Here is a 17,456-nt window from a genome sequence, read left to right on the forward strand (position 1 = left end):
TAGCCACTGATTAGAGTTTACAAAAATGCGATGAAAAATGAGTATGAAATTAAAACAATCAGTGGATCTACTTCGCAATGCCTTATTTTGGAACAAAAGAAGAAAAATTACAGGAGATAATGGAATAAGGCATTGCCTGCTAGTACCTATAGACGTGCACCACCCTCCTCTCTCCGAGCCCCAAGGGGATCGCAGCGCGGAGGCAGCCCACGACCGAAGCCGGCTAGACTTGAACGTCCACCCCCCAGAACTGGGGAGTTCGAGGGAGGAGGGCTCTCGAACTCTCAGCAGCAGTGCAATCCCCCCCCTCCCCCCACAGCACCTAGTGGGCAGGAAGCGCCACTGGTCCACTCCGTCACCAATCGGTGTGGGTGTAGAGATCCTACGTGCGCAAAATATCCAAACCCCTGGCCAAGGTGCGGGTGTAGGTGGGGATGCAAGCAATGTAGTGGGCCCAGACGCGTCATCCGCCCATAACCCCTTGCCAAAGCGGTTCCGCGCTAGTGCCACCCATCCCGGCCAACAAGCACCCCTAGCAGCGGTAGTTGGAGACAATACTATAGAGGCTCCCGGCATCACCCAAACGCTGTTTTCCGACTCGCAATCAACTCAGTCAGCCCCAAATTTTTACCGTGTCCAACAAACGGATATCATGAAGCACTCTGACGCGTTCTACCTAGAAGATGGGATGTTGGGCATCAAGAGTGATATAACTAGGCCTGCGGTGGGTGGAGGATTTCTTCCCCCTGTGCCCGTAGCCACTGACGTCATTCCCAGCTTCACAGCGGCTGACCCCGTCCCCAATATGAGGCTGCAGACCGTCACCTTCTGCTCATCGCAACAAGTTGGGCCCATAGACAAAGCCACGCTAGATCAGTTGTATATAGGCGCAGCCATTAACGAAAGGACTACCTCATCAGTATTGTTAGGCGCCCTCAACCCTTGCAATATCCAGTTCGCCCGTGCTTGTGTTGGGACGGCCGGGATGAACCTCCAATACTACAACAATTCCGCACTATATGCCAAACTGATTTACTGGTCTCTCATCCTCGACACCTGCACAGTGTTTGATTGTACGCCCGCTGCCACCGCATTTCCCGCGGGAGATTTCGTACAGTGCATTAACTTTACATTAGACGTTAAAAGAACACATTAAAATACGCAACACAAACTAAAATGAAGTCAATAGGATAAGAGCGTAATTGACACAAAGATACAAGCACAAAGGACATCATTACACACGATAAAACAGACCGCTATCCCTCATAAAGCGGATGACGAGGTCTGCTGACTGCTCGTCATCGCGCAAGATAAGGGAGATAGTACTCGGAAGGTTAAGACTACGGCGCAGATCGACCAGGTCCACGCACTCCGTAAGGATGTGTACCACGGTAAGATGGTCGCCGCAGGTACACACCGGAGGGGGTTCTCCTTTCAGTAGATGGGAGTGCGTCAAGATACCTCTTCATGTTCTCTCATTTAATCACACTGATGTAACACCTTGTGTAATATAAATGTGACATGCTATGCCTATTTCCCACATTTTGGCTGATGACGCCAAACAGCGTCGAAACTAGTTCCAAGTGTAAATATATGTTGTAAATAAACTGTAACATTTATTTGTATTGAAAAGGTGGACCCTTTTAAGTTTCCTATTTTCCATTCTCAGTTCAACACGGCCAAAAATGAAATTCTTAGATTTAAATTTAAATTCAAAAACATCATCAACGAGACTAGCATGATGAGGAGTTAGTTCCAAAGAGATCGTTGAATTGCACCTTGTGTAGTTATGAAGGAACTGCAGAAAACTGTTCATTTGAACATTTAGAATCGGTACATGAAATACTTATAAATCCGAGGAACTACAGTTCTCATTCTTTGATGATTTTAAGACTCGGAAACAGGAAACTGAAGAGACAACACGGTCTTTATTTGTTAAAAATCGTGGGTCTCATGAGGCTGCTGATAATACTATACGGCATTAATATGTATGTCATCGTTCGGGGAATTTTGTCTCTGAAAGTAAAAGTGTTCGACATTTAAAATTGCAAGGAAGCAATAACATATGTGGAGTATGTCCTGCAAAGATAAACGTTAGTGAAGCCGAAGATGGAACATGCCGAGTCAAATTTATCTCTACTCATGTCGGTCATCAACATGACTTAAAAGTCACTTGGGCCTGACAGAAAAAGAAAGGGTCAGTATAGCTGCAGACATTGCTAATAAAATCACTTTCCAAGCTATACTGGACAGAATTCGAGATTCAGTATCTCATTCTAAATTAGAAAGGATACATCTGCTAACCAAGCAGGATTTATATAACATTGAACGGTGCTATAATTTGTGCTCCTCGTCAGTCTCCCACCAAAATGATCGACCAGCGTTGAGGCATGGGTGAGTGAAGTTAACTCTAGTGACAGTCCCTGTGTATTATTTTATAAGCCACAAGAGACGGTCAGTGAGTCACATCCAGAACTAAACAGTGCAGATTTTGTGTTAATTATAATGAATAGTACTCAAGGAGAGATATTGAAGATGTATGTTAATGACTGCATTTGCACTGATGGAACGCATGGGCTAAATGTCTACAGTTTCGAACGTACAACGCCGATGGCACTGGATGACATGAGGAAAGGGTTTCCATGCGCCTTTCTCATATTCAATAGGAATTACTCGCAAATGTCACTGCGTTCGTGATGTTCAGGCCGTACTGTATCGAGAGCGGGAGAGCAATCAGCTGATCGTTAGGGGGGAAGTTTAGCACGTGAGTTAGTAGAGTTAAACATACATTTTCGCAGTTTTATTGTATTTTTTAACATTGGCCGCATGTTCAGTCAGATAGATGTGAGACTGAGTTGCATCGATTACATTATTAACTGAAAAGTCCTTAATTAGTGAAGGAAACTTAGTGTGAGCGTGTATTTATGTGAATTTATAGGTTAACCCTCTCCCGCCCATAGCGTAGTAAAGCGTACTTGTACTTCTAGTCGCATGTATGAGCCATCTACAGGCCTATAGTAACTTACTGTTACTAGCATGTACACTTCCTAGAGACCAAAGATATTAGTTTTCTTCTTTTAAAACCTTAGCAGGCGTATTAGAACATGAAATACGGAAGGCAGTGACATATTGTAAACAAACACGTCGACGTTTAAATCGCGTGAAAATATTTTATGCGATAACGACATTGAAATTTGGTGAACGATATTCCTGACTGTGGAACTGTTAGTAGTGGCTCAAGTGAACTCAGTGAACTCGAAAGTGAAAATGAAAACGACGATATTTCAGGAAATGACGACTTTCAGTGGACAAATACACTGTCTTACGTCGAACCGGCGGACTTTACTAAAGAGGCAGGACCTTGCCATTCTCTTCCTGTAGCTAGTAAAGCATTAGTATTTCTACCTTATATTTGATGAAGACATTTTCGATTTCATTGTTCCTTACTTTTTGTACAATATGAATTTTAATAAATATCTGCATTATCATAATGATGGCTGAAAATAATTGCTTTAATTCTGGGGAAAACATGCATTTTAATATGGGCGGGAAAGGGTTAAGAAGATAATTCTTCAGTGTTTTAATTATGTAGTTTATTTTTGTAAAGTTATATTTATAGTGTAAAATTAATTGAGTTAGTGCATTATGTGTTTTATTATTAACCACGATGTGTATATACTTGAATTAAGATGATTAGTGAGAGAAATCGTTGATGATGCTTGTTGTTTAAAGGGGCCTACCATCGAGGTCATCGGCCCCTAATGGTACTCGACCCTTGAAAATTGGTTATTGGTTTGTATGGAAAGAATATATTATTACTGGGGTGGAACAATGCATAAAATTATCATCCAGGAAGGTGATTTCAACTCTGCACTGTCTGCTAGCCCGCAGTAAAACGGGTTTTCCCCGTGCCGTGTAAGCGAGTCTGGGTTTTTTTTTCTGTGCCTTGTTGAAGACACCAGATGGGTAGCACGTGGACAGGAACTCTACCAGATTAAAAGCGATCAATACTTTGAGATTTTGACGTCATGATATTTAACCAATTGAATCGCAAGGTTAGCCCGATCGCTAAATCTCAGCCAATAAAATTCAATTAACAAACACACCTACGTCTTGAAGAAATAAATACCCATGTACCTGGGGAAATCTTTCTCATTTGCATTCTGCTCATTCTGCTCATTCGCTCAGTTGCTCAGTTGTCTACGGGAATAATTGTTCGAGCACATGTGTTATTGGAAACGGCGTATCCGACGTGGAACATTACCAGCATTCATTTGATGAAAGACGATAATTTTTCTGCTTCTGAGGAAATTTTGTGACACAGAAATATCGGAAACGCAGCGGTTCAGATTTCCTTAAGTTTATAAATCTGAAGAAAAATTTTTTTTAGTAGGTAAAAACTGTGCCATCTTGAAGAATCGAGTGTGTGTTGAGAACTATTTCTAAAACAGATCTTTTAGTTTCAGCTTTCACCAGAAGACGGAAGATCCCTAGCAATCCTGAAATATTTCGGAAGAATGGAACTTCAGCATTACGACGGAGTTTGTAATTGTCCTAAGTCCTCGCCTGCTGAGCCATGTATAATTAAAATGTGAGGCATAATTCAGCCCGGGAGAGAATAATATCGGAGATGGAGTTTGGTTAAATATTCACTGATCATCAACCGAGTCCAGAAGCCAAGTCTACTACAGCTACGATTTTAAATTATACTTTTCTCTATTTTCTGTTGTAATAATTATGTAGACGTAGTCCTTGCTTGAATATTTGAAATCATTTCTAATAGTCTTTGTAGTTAGGAATTTCACTCTTCTTTCACTGGTGTTGGTAGATTTGATGTGTGTGAGAGTGTATTTGGGACCTATAATTTGTTCTATTTGAGTGAGTGCTTCGTGACATGTTCTCACTGTCCCATAATAAGTCGAGGAAAGTGTTAAAATATTTGACCCACGCGATAATAATTATTAATTTATAAAATAATGATGGAATAATTTGTGAATTATTTGGGACAGAATATCGACGTGCTCTGTGAATTTAGGATTTTTCCTTGATGTTTTGTGGTTTACCATAGATTCGAGATAGAATAGAGTCATCTATGATTTCATAAAACCATAGCCTGCGATGACACGACCGCGCGCGTATAATAATAATAATAATAATAATTGGCATTATTACGGTCTAATAGAATGTTTAAAGGTCATGAGTGTAATTATTACTGTGCTTATAAGTGATTAATGTGTGCTATATTGAAGTAGATGTTGGCCTGGAATATTGGTCGTGGTTTGAATGTCCACAAATTTTGCATTTACTGTTATTGGTATTTTGAGACTTGTAAATGGATCTTAAGATAGGATTTTATTTGTGTGTCCATTACACGAGTCAGTTAAGGAAGAGAGTGTGTCTTTGAACATAATTTCTTCTTATGCAGCACATGTTGATCGATAATTTGAGATAATAAGAGATTAAAAATAACGTAGTCGTGACTCATAGACCGTATGCGCGAATGTTTATTTATCTGTGACTGTAGGCAGTTCTATGGAATTTTTAGTGATGATTTCTACTGTAAAATTATCCTGGAACATCGTTGTGGAATCTATTTCATTGGAAAAGTGACAATCCTGTCACAATCACACGTCAGACGATCGTAATGGTAGCCCTTGCCTGATATTGTCATCGGGAGAAACTCTCATATTTCGAATAAAATTTAAAATTAAAAATCAAGAGATAGGGTTCGATAAATCTATTTCATAATATTACCGGGGACCAAAGCTTGAATGTGAGATGGATGAATGACTGATTTTGTTTGTAATTGTGATTTTCATGGTTATATTTCGTCATGATATGTGTACGCTGAGCGCGTAAAGTTTCAATTTTTGTTGTTGTTTTGTGGCGAGCATATTTGGCTCAATTATGAATCTTTAAGTAATTTTATGACGGAATAAGATAGATTAGGATCTTTGCTTCGAGGGAAAATACTTAAGCAAGGATCGCGTCAATGAACTAAGCTCACAAAATGTAAAATGTTTAACTCTACAATGCGAGAATTTTAAGTCTTTATTGTGAGTTGTGCACAACACTAGGTCAATTGACACAAAAATAAGAATCTAATGAGTTGGATATTGGATTTCAAAATAATTTTATTATATAATTTGAAGCTTAAATAATTAATTAGAATAATATTTAATTAATAGAAATGATTTATTTGATTTTTCGTGTGAGGAAAAAAATTGACTCACGGTAAAATGAATCGCAGAGTATTGTTAATTTAAATAATAAATTTAAAAAAATAATTCAGATTTTTGATATTTTGAGATAGGATTTTCTCAAATAATAATTTATTTAATTTCCTAATACGATTTATTAAGAGTTAGTTTCGTATCTTTGCAGAATGCAATTTAATGAAGAACTGTGGGTGAATTACAGCAGGGAAGAGCTAAATATTTTTATTTCAAGATTTTGAAAATATTTATAGAATCTGGAAAGTGCTGATATTTTATTTAATAAATGTTAAAACCCATTTCTTTTTAGTGTTTTCATTTGTCGTCAGTCCTTAGATTGTCCCTGTCCCCTATAATTTAGCGTTGCCTGTAAGCGAACGTTCCGCCTCTGGGACTTTTGCTTACCGGCTGGGCTGCCCGGCAAAACGGGGGCAGTACGAAATGGAAGAACAAAAAAGTCAAATTCGTCCACTGACCAAACAAAATAATAATGTCGTGAAGAATGAATAGATGGACATGAACCCAACAAAAAAGAAAAGAAAAAGGAAACAAACAAACAAAATACAGTGGATCAGACTCAAACAAAGATCATACATAATTGAATACTGACCAAGGAACCACTCATAAAGCACGATGATGCTTGATGTCTAAAGGGGTGCAAAATCCATGTCTAAGGCCCCTCAGAATGGTATATGTCGCGAGTAAAGTAGAACCATGGTACTTGTCATGTTGGGGAACTAATCGAAAGTAGCGAAACTGACGGTGTTCCACACAAGACGGTACTACTCACAAGTATTGTACTTCGTACAGGTAACGCAGACCTATGGTGTTCTTCACACAAGGCGCCACTCATAACCAACGCAAACCAATGAGTTTCCTCACCTAGGTGTACTAGTCACGGATGCCGGTCCCACGGGCTCCGTGATGTTCCTCACATAGTGGATACTAATCAAAGGCAACGCAGACCCACGGTGTCGCTCATATAGTGGTACAACTCACAGGCTACGCCCAGACCCGCGGTGGTGCTCACATGGGTACGACGCACGGGTACTGGAAACCCCCAGGCCAAGCTCATGACTACTACTAAACACAAGCTCATTTCGTACCGAACATAGTGGTACAACTCGCAAGTACAGGCAACCCATGGTGTTCCCCGCGTGATGGTACGAATCGAAAGTAGGTTCATGGTTCTAATTCCATCATCCCTTGGTCGCCCCTTTTAGTCGCCTCTCACGACAGGCAGAGGATACCGTGGGTGTATTATTCGTCAGCCTCCCCCACCCAAAGGGGGTGTGTGTTTGGTCCGCGACAGGTATTTTATTTCCCTCAAGTCCGCCGGCAAGCCGATTAGGACCCCCCTATCCGCCACCTGGGACGCGCCACGTGGGAGTATCACCTCTCCTCCTGCTATGCCAACGTTGCAGGTTCGTGGTGAGAGAAATCACCATGCCTAAGAGTTGCTGTGTGCCTGGCTGCAAAACCAATTATAAACAAGGAGAGTACACTCCGGTATTTGTGTTCCCTTCTGATGAAGAAAGAGTTCAGTATGGAAGGCTATTCCCAGAGAGAATTTAATAGTTAATCACAACACAGTTCTATGTATCAAGCACTTTGCTGAAAATCAAATCCTGAGAGAAATAAGAGTGTCTCGTCCAGATGGTGAGTTAATTTTTTATTATGTCATAAACATGGGTAACATTAGGTAGTCGCTATATTTCTATGTAATCAGACCTAGGGCTTATCTGAATTCGGTGTATTTAAAAATTCAAGTCGAATTTACAAGGGGAGCATTTTCAAAATGAATTGTGGAATAAGACTGCTGAGATTTCTCCTATCAAACTTCATATCATAGGCAATGGTACAGGGTTATTCCAGAAAAATTGAATATGAAAATAATTGCATAGGCGTTATTTGATGTTTAAAAATCTACTATTTGTGCGCTATAATAATAATAATAATGAAAATGAAATGTCGTATGGCTTTTGATGATGATGATGCTTGTTGTTTTAAGGGGCCTAACATCGAGGTCATCGGCCCCTAATGGTACGAAATGAAATAACAAAAAATTCAAAAAATCCACTGACCAAAATAAATAAAAATGTCATGAATGGATAGACATGAACCCAAAAATATAACAAAAAACAAACAAGAAACAAACAAAAAACAGTGGATCCAACTCAAAAACGGTCAGAAATAATAGTATTACTGACCAAGGGACCACTTATAAAGCATAGTCCTGAATCGATTATGCTTGATGTCTGAAGGGGTCCAGAAACCAGGTCTACGGCCCCTCAGTATGGTACAAGTCGCGAGAAGTAGAACCATGATATTTCTCGAGCTGCGGTACTAATCAAAGGTAGCGTAAACTCACGGTGTTCCAAGCAGTAAGGTACTACTCACAAGTATTGTACGTCGTAAAGGTAACCCAGACCTATGGTGTTTCTCACACAGTGGCGCCACTCATAGCCAACGCAAACCGACGAGGTTCCTCACCTAGGTGTACTAAGCACGGACGCCGGCATTCCCGTGGTGTTCCTCACATAGTGGGTACTAATCACTGGCAACGCAGACCCACGGTGTCGCTCATAGAGTGGTACAACTCACAGGCTACGCCCAGACGCGTGGTGTCGCTCACACGGGTACAACTCACAGGCAACGCCCAGACCTGTGGTGTTGCACACACGGGCACGACTCACGGGTACTGGAAACCCACACTGAACCCCCCTCGAGTGCTACGAATCACAAAAATATGGAGTACCTAATAGAGTGGTACTACTCGCAAGTAAAAGCGACCGATGGTGTTCCGCGCGTGATGGTACTAATCAAAAGTAGTTTCATGGTTCTAATCCAAGCATCCCTTGGTCGCCCCTTTTAGTCGCCTCTCACGACAGGCAGGGGATACCGTGGGTGTATTATTCGTCAGCCTCCCCCACCCACAGGGGGGGTGTGTTTGGTCCGCGAGGTATTTTATTTTCCTCAAGTCCGCCGGCAAGCCGGTTAGGAACCCCCTATCCGCCACTTGGGACGCGCCACGTGAGAGTATCACCTCTCCCCCTGATGCGCCTGCGTAGCAGGTTCGTGATATCCCAGGACGGGTTCGGCTCGACAGGTGCAGGTCTTTCTATCTGACACCCGTAGGCGACCTGCGCGTCGTGATGAGGATAAAATGATGATGAAGACAACACATACACCCAGCCCCCGTGCCATTGGAATTAACCAATTAAGGCCGGGGATCGTACCCGGGACCCTCTGAACCGAATGCCAGTACGCTGACCGTTCAGCCAACGAGTCGGACATAATAATAACTGTTACGGAATTTTGGTGGACCAGCAGAGGTGAAAGAAGGCGCTGGGTGGAATAGGTCTCAACTTACGAAATTAAAGTTAATTTAAAATTCAACAAGGTTAGATTTTCTTTTCAAGATCAAGAAATAACAAGAATAACAGGAACACAGTTGAATATCAACAAGTTAAGAAGGTACAATTACAGTTAATTAATGGATTTTGGGCTTCGAGCCCCAGATTCACATTTCTTGAACAATTAGCTCAACTTTACCCATGTAAGATTTGACAAAGGGGCAGAAAACCCCAATCATGCCCAGGAGCACTAGCTCCTAATTACACGGTAAAGCCTCCTCGAGGCACACAGAAACCAAAATCTAAGAAAGAGCAACTCGCTCTCAAAGTTCAAGCCTATCAAAGGCCACACCAAACTCCATATTCAAGCTGTCCTCCAAGCACATAAACACAGGGGCAAAAATACCCAACCTACTGAGGCCTATTCCATAAAGAAACAGAACAATTACATGGCCCCGAAATACAAATTTGAGTGGAGGCATAACTTGCACTCCTAATATCTTTCGTTAAAACCTAATTTGGCCCTAGGCCGCTTATGCAAGGGCTAATCCCATACTACGGAGGTGACATGATAGAAAACTTTATGACATTACGAGTAGAAGGGAAACTGTTATGAAAACGTAGTCACCTCAAAACAAACTGAATGGGAGCTCGAGAGGGTTAGGCACTCTCTATCCCAATTTGTGGTTTAAAGAGACAGAATTTATACCAAGAGTCTTTTACACTTTAGAGTAAAGTTACATGGTAGAAGGTTTCGAACCTGCCCCGAGAGTTAAACTGCTGAGCTAGCAAGAAAAGAAGTTATTAAAAGGCCATTACCTTATTGATGAACTGCTGCCCGAAGAAACAGGCGCTGCCCGCCCCCTGCTACATAATTTACACAATGATAGATGTTATTGAAGTGGCGCAGAGACCCGAAAATCAGCAGTTTATATACCCTCGTGGAACATTCGAGACCTTTCATGAATGATAACAGCCGCCCACAAGCCTTTTATTGGACGGCCAAAAGATTACATGTCAAAACTGGAGAAGAAAACCAGGATTGGTGGAAAATTAATTACAGAATTTTACGATTGGCCAATTTCAAAACTGGCGGAAAGAACGGATTAACATTGCCAACTTAAACAATGGCTGAAAGAAATTTAATAAAGAACAAACTTATAAATACTAAATTTCTTCAAAAAAAGGTTCCTTCACTTCGCACTAGGGTGCACAATTGTAGTTCTTAAGTAGTGTCATCTAGAAGAGAATGTTCACACTTCTTGCTACAGAAAAAACAAAAAAGCCTCGAAACTGACATAGTTCAGAACACTTCAAAATTTATAGTAGTGACATCTTCTGAGAAATCGTAGAACTAATGTGGAAGTTAAAGTTCAGGCTTCCTCCAGTAGAGGAGTTTCAACTGGCGCCATGTTTGAATTAGCGGCGCGGAGGTGTACCGCCCGGTACAATAATAATAATAATAATAATAATAATAATAATAATAATAATAATAATAATAATAATAATAATAATTTAAAAAATCTATTTTTTTAACGATAACTTTATTTCATGACAGTGAAAGTAAATATTTTGTAATTTTGGAGGTAAGCTTATTTGTAATCTCTTGTAGGTACTGAATTGCTGATGCCACGCAAAAGACTGGAATTGAAAACTACTGCTGTACCATCTGCGTCTATCGTCAGATCCTTCTGTGCCTCATGATGATGATGATGATGCTGCTTGTTGTTTTAAGGGGCCTAACATCAAAGGTCATCGGCCCCTAATGGTACGAAATGAAAGAACAAAAATTGCAAAATTGCCAGAATACAAATAAAATATGGTTGATGCTTGTTGTTTTAAGGGGCCTAACATGAAATGAATGACATGAGACATGAAGTTAAAATTTTAAAAAATATCCACTGACTAGAGTTAAAAAAGAGTGGTGATGAAGAAAAATGAGGGTGAGATTAAAACAATCTGTGGATCTAATACGCAATGCCTTATGTTCTATTAAAAAAAGAGGAAGTACATGTAATCGAAGGAATAAGGCATTGACCAGTAGTACAGATATTAACACATAATTTACGTTAGAGGTTAAAATAACACATTAAAATGCGCAACACAAACTAAAAAGAAGTCAATGAGATAAAAGCGCAACTGACATAAACAACACCAGGACAAAGGACATCATCACACACGATAAAACAGACCGGAATCCCTCATAAAGCGGACGAGGTCTGCTGACTGCTAGATAAAAGGAGATGGTACTCGGAAGGTTAAGACTACGGCGCAGATCGACCAGGTCCACACACTCCGTAAGGATGTGTACCACGGTAAGATGGTCGCCGCAGGTACACACCGGAGGGGGTTCTCCTTTCAGTAGATGGGAGTGCGTCAAGATACCGTGGCCGATCCGAAGGCGACATAATACCACGGCTTCCCTCCGCGAAGCCCGAAGGGAAGTCCTCCATACCTTCGTTGTTCCTTTTATCGCTCTCAGCTTATTGGGAAGTGGGATGGCCTGCCACTCCATCTCCCAATGAGACATAACCAGCTGAGAGCGAATATCACTTGCTGGAACCTTGAAAGGCAACGGGGGCAGTGTAACTGCCTCCTTGGCGGACTGATCTGCTAACTCGTTTCCCTCTATGCCCATGTGGCTGGGGAGCCACACAAACGTAATTCTGGTGCCGGCATCCAAACACCCGGCCAGCAGGTCCTGGATCCGCTGCACCAGAGGGTGCCGAGGGAAACAGGTATCAATAGACCGGAGCGAGCTCAAGGAGTCAGTACACACGAGAAAGTGTCGGCGTTCATTGTACAGTGCGTACCGCACAGCTCCACAGATAGCATAAAGCTCCGCTGTGTACACACTACAGGTTTCCGGGAGAGCAAAAATAAACCGATCATTTCCGACAACGAACGCACAGCCCACCTTCGTATCTGTCCTTGAACCATCCGTGTAAACGACGACTGAACCTGGATAGCGGCCAACAACGGACAGGTAGAGCCTCCGATAAATCGAAGGGTCCGTGTCTCCTTTCGGGCCAGTGTGTAAATCCAGGATGATTTCAGGTCGTCGTACAACGCACGGAGGTACCCCACTTGGTTGTCTGACAAGGCAAGGAATCGAAGGTACGTCAAACAATTCATAACTGCTATCCAAGCGTATCCCAACCGGCCGCGTCGCACGAGGATGAGCAGCGTACAACAAACGGTTGCCATTGTTGAACACGCAGGGATAGCTCGGATGAAGTGGCATCTGTCGCAAATTTGCAGCATACGTAAGGAGGAGTTGCTGGCGCCTCAGGTGTAAAGGCAGCACACCAGACTCAGCGAGCAGGCTAGCGATGGGGCTAGTACGAAAAGCTCCCGTCGCCAACCTAACCCCGCTGTGGTGGATACTGTTCAGCTTCGCAAGAACGCTTGGTCTTGCGGAGCCATATGCTGCACTGCCGTAGTCTAACCGGGATAAAATGTGTGCCCGATAGAAACGCAGGAGCACCACGCGGTCAGCTCCCCAATTAGTGCTGCTAAGAAACTTCAAGAGGTTACGCCTCTTGGTGCATTGCACTTTTAGCTCCCGCACGTGTGGCTCCCACGATAATTTACTGTCAAAAAGGAGCCCAAGAAATCGGTAGGTGTCAACAACTGGAAGAACGACATTTCCTAGATAAAGCTCAGGATGAGGGTGAAGAGTACGTTGACCACAAAAGTGGACAACGGAGGTCTTTGCGGCAGAAAACCGAAAACCATGTTCTAAGGTCCACTTCTCCACCCTCCTAATAGCTTGCTGTAACTGTCGCTCTGCGACTACCATACTGCACGAGCTATAGTGCAGAGCAAAGTCATCCACATATAGGGACGGTATTACGGCTGGACCAGCAGCAGCGACAATACCGTTTATGGCAATCGCGAACAGAGTGACACTAAGAACCGATCCCTGTGGGACTCCATTTTCTTGAACGTGGTATTGCGAATATGTCCTCCCTACTCGGACACGGAATAGACGGAGGGACAAAAAATTCGCAATAAATACCGGCAAGTTACCTCGGAATCTCCATTGATGCAGGACAGAAAGGATGCCATATCGCCAGGTGGTGTCGTAGGCCTTCTCCAAGTCAAAGAAGACAGCTACCAAGTGCTGTTTGCGGAGAAACGCATCCTGGATAGAGCTCTCCACGCGTACCAAGTGGTCTGTGGTGGATCGAGCGGCTCGAAATCCACATTGGTACTCGGACAAGAGTCCTTGTTTCTCCAGACACCACACGAGTCTGCAATTTACCATCCTCTCAAATAGCTTACACAGACAATTTGTAAGACAAATCGGTCTGTAACTTCCTGCATACTTAGGATCTTTGTCAGGCTTGAGGTCAGGTATAACTATGCCCTCTCGCCACTGAGATGGAAAATCACCCTCTGTCCAGATTCGGTTGAACACACGAAGGAGATATAGGAGACTATCATCACTAAGGTGTTTCAACATCTGGTTGTGGATGTTGTCCGGTCCAGGAGACGTGTCCTTGCAAAGCGCTAGGGAGCTGCGGAGTTCCCACTCCGTAAAGGGCACGTTGTAGTCCTCTGAAGCTTGAGAGGCAAAACTAAGGTGATGCCGTTCTGCCTCTCGCTTCAGAGAGAGGAAATCAGGATGGTAATTCCCGGAGCCAGATACATCCGCGAAATGACTGGCTAGATGGTCAGCAATCACGAGGGATTCAGTGACAATATTGCCTGCAATGGAAATTCCCGGTACAGAAGATGATCCATGGATACCCGAAATACGTCGAAGCTTAGTCCACACTTGAGATGATGGAGTATGTGACGTCATAGACGACACGTATCTCTCCCATGAAGCCTTCTTACTTTGACGAATAAGAACTCGCGCCTTAGCGCGGAGTTTCTTGAATGTTATCAAGTTGGCCGCAGTAGGCTGTCCGACGGTAACGTTTGTGAGCGCGACGGCGTTCTTTGATAGCTGCTGCTATTTCTTCGTTCCACCAAGGAACGAGCTTTCGGCGAGGAGTCCCCGAGTAGAACGGAATGGACTCCGCAGCAGCAGCAAGAATAACTCGGGTGATATAAGTTATTTCCTCGCCGACGGTATGCCTGATATCATCGTTAAAGGCAGCTAACGATGTGTACTTTGGCCAATCAGCATGTTTCAAAATCCATCGAGGGGGAGCCTCGACGGATTTTTGGTTCATCAAAGTATGAATGATGGGAAAATGGCCACTGTCACAGAGATCATCGTGTGTATGCCACCGAAACAGTGGAACCAACGTTCGGCTGCATAGACTTACGTCTATGCGAGAATATGTGCCGTAACGCACACTAAAGTGAGCTGGTTCCCCTGTGTTCAAAATACATAAATCCAGCTCGGTTACTAATGCCTCCAGCTCTCTCCGCCTGGGGCAAGGCGTCTCAGAGCCCCAGATAGGGTGATGGGCGTTGAAATCTCCCAACAAGAGGAAGGGAGGTGGAAGCTGATCTATAAGATCAGTGACATCAGTTATGTTAAGAGCGTGACCTGGTGGAAAATAAACATTACACACTGTTGTTATGACAGGCAGCGGAACGCGAACAGCTACAGCCTCGAGGGGAGTTCTTAATGGAACCTCTTCGCTGTAGGTATCAGGACGTACAAAAATGCCAACACCACCGGACGCCCGGTGAGCATAGTACCGTTCTGTCGAGTATAGTCTGAAATTTCTCAAGACCGTATGATGACCAGGTCGGAAGTTGGTCTCCTGAATACAGACTATACTCGCTGCGTACTCACTAATGAGCTGACGTAACTCAGCAAGATGCCTGTCATAACCATTACAATTCCACTGTAACAGTGCCATAGTGTGGACTATAAAAGGAGTGTTAGGTTATGAGCGAAAATATGCTCGTAGCCTAAACACTATCTAATTCTACATCCGTAGATGTAGAGGACAGTGCGACATCCATCCCGTCATCAAAAGATGGCAGGGGTGCCGCCAGAACTTCGACACTTTTCGGGCACGAGGGGGTCCCCTACGAGGAGAGCGCGCAGGTTTGGGAGCAGGAGTGCCTCCCGGCGCAGACTCATACCCCCCAGATGGGGGGCATGTCTTCTCCTTCGCAGGGGAAGGCCGAGAGCGCTCAGAACGGGCGCTCTTCTTCCCCTTCTTTTTTCAGGTTTAGACGGGTTGGGAGATGGTTTCCTAGCCCTGGTCGACGATGCCGTCTCCGTCGGCTGGGGCACGACTTTCGTCGACCTCCTAGGGGGGGAGACTTAGCCTTCCCCCCTTGCTGTGCCGGCTGGCAACTGCCAGCCTGCACAGACTTCTGGTTGGTCGAAGGTGGGGTGGTCCCCACCTTCGAGCTTTGACTATTTGCGACGTTGCTGGGAGCAGCAACAGTCGCCTTGGGCGCAGCGGTCTGGACAGGTGTCTTGGTCGTAAATGACGAACCTGGAAGACTCTGAGCTATCAAGCTATAGTCGAGTGTACGGGCAGGTGTATTCGTAGAATGAAACTTACGGCGCGCTTCCTGGTAGGAAAGACCATCCAGGGTCTTGATCTCCTGGATCTTCTTCTCACTCAGGTATGTCGGACAATTCCGATCCCGAGGAGAATGAAAACCGGAGCAGTTAGTGCACTTGTATGGAGTTGTGCACTCCTCCGCGCCGTGAGCTACTCGTCCACATGTACCACATACAGCCTGATTCGAACAGCGAGATACCATATGTCCCAATCGCTGGCATTGATAGCATCGCATAGGAGGCGGGATGTACGGCCTCACATCGCAACGATAAGTTGTTACCTTGACTTTCTCTGGTAACACTGACAACTTGAAAGAGACAATGAAGGCACCAGTGGCAACGTCTTCACCGTTGACCTTGCGCGTAATGCGCCGGACGTGTGTCACGCCACGGTTCTTCATGTCTTCCATCAACTCGTCGTCAGTGTTCAAAATAAGGTCGCGGTGAAAGATGACTCCGCGAACCAGGTTCAAGGACTTATGCTCCTCCACTTTGACGGGGATTTCGCCAAAGTGCTCGCACTTAAGCAACTGATCAGCTTGCAGTTCTGTTCGAGTCTTCATAACCAAACTACCGTTGCGCATTTTCTTAAGTTCCTCCAGTTCGCCATAAACGCCTTCGATGTGCCGACTAAAAAGGATCGACTTCACCAGCTTAAAATCGTGCCCATCGGTTCTGGTAGCGACCAGAAACCTAGGGAAGCTGGATCCCATTCCTCCACGCTGCGCATGTTCCCAGGGAGTTGAACCTCTCAGGGAAGCAAAAGTTAAAGACTTAGGTGGGGGCCCACCTTGAGAGAGCAGACTTCGTTTGGAAGCCATGCCCGATAGCATCCTCCCCGAATGCCACCCACTCCGATCAGGGGTCTCTGCAGCCGAACCAAGCAGCCAAGGCAATACCCACCTGGTCATAGCAGGTACTGCCCGGGGTCCGATGTTGAACGATGCCTAATACGGCATGACTGAGGCAATGAGCACTAAGACTCCCTTCCTCCAGTCACCCGCAATAGCATGTACCCCATAGCGTTTACAGAGCACTAAATATAGAGAAAAAAATAAAAATAATTAATAATAATATGTCCTTCTGGCATTCGGCTGTGCGGGGACCTGTGTTGTCAGGCGGATACCACTGCAAAGGTACATGGCGCTCCCACCACGCAATGGTCCTGGGTGGACAGTTGCGGGCTTTTGGGCGTAATCGCACACGTAAGAGGCCCATCTCCTGGCAGCACGCACATCAAAATTTGGAATGGTCTACATCTGACCCTCGGAAAAATAATAATAAAATAAAGAGGGGACCATGGCCACATGACCCTTTAAGTCGCCTTCTACGACAGGCAGGGATTACCTGTGAATGTACTCGACCCCTCCCATCCACAGGAGGTCCAACACAGTA

This window comes from Anabrus simplex, chromosome 4 (assembly GCF_040414725.1).
Source record: "Anabrus simplex isolate iqAnaSimp1 chromosome 4, ASM4041472v1, whole genome shotgun sequence".
In the NCBI taxonomy this organism is placed as follows: Eukaryota; Metazoa; Arthropoda; class Insecta; order Orthoptera; family Tettigoniidae; genus Anabrus; species Anabrus simplex.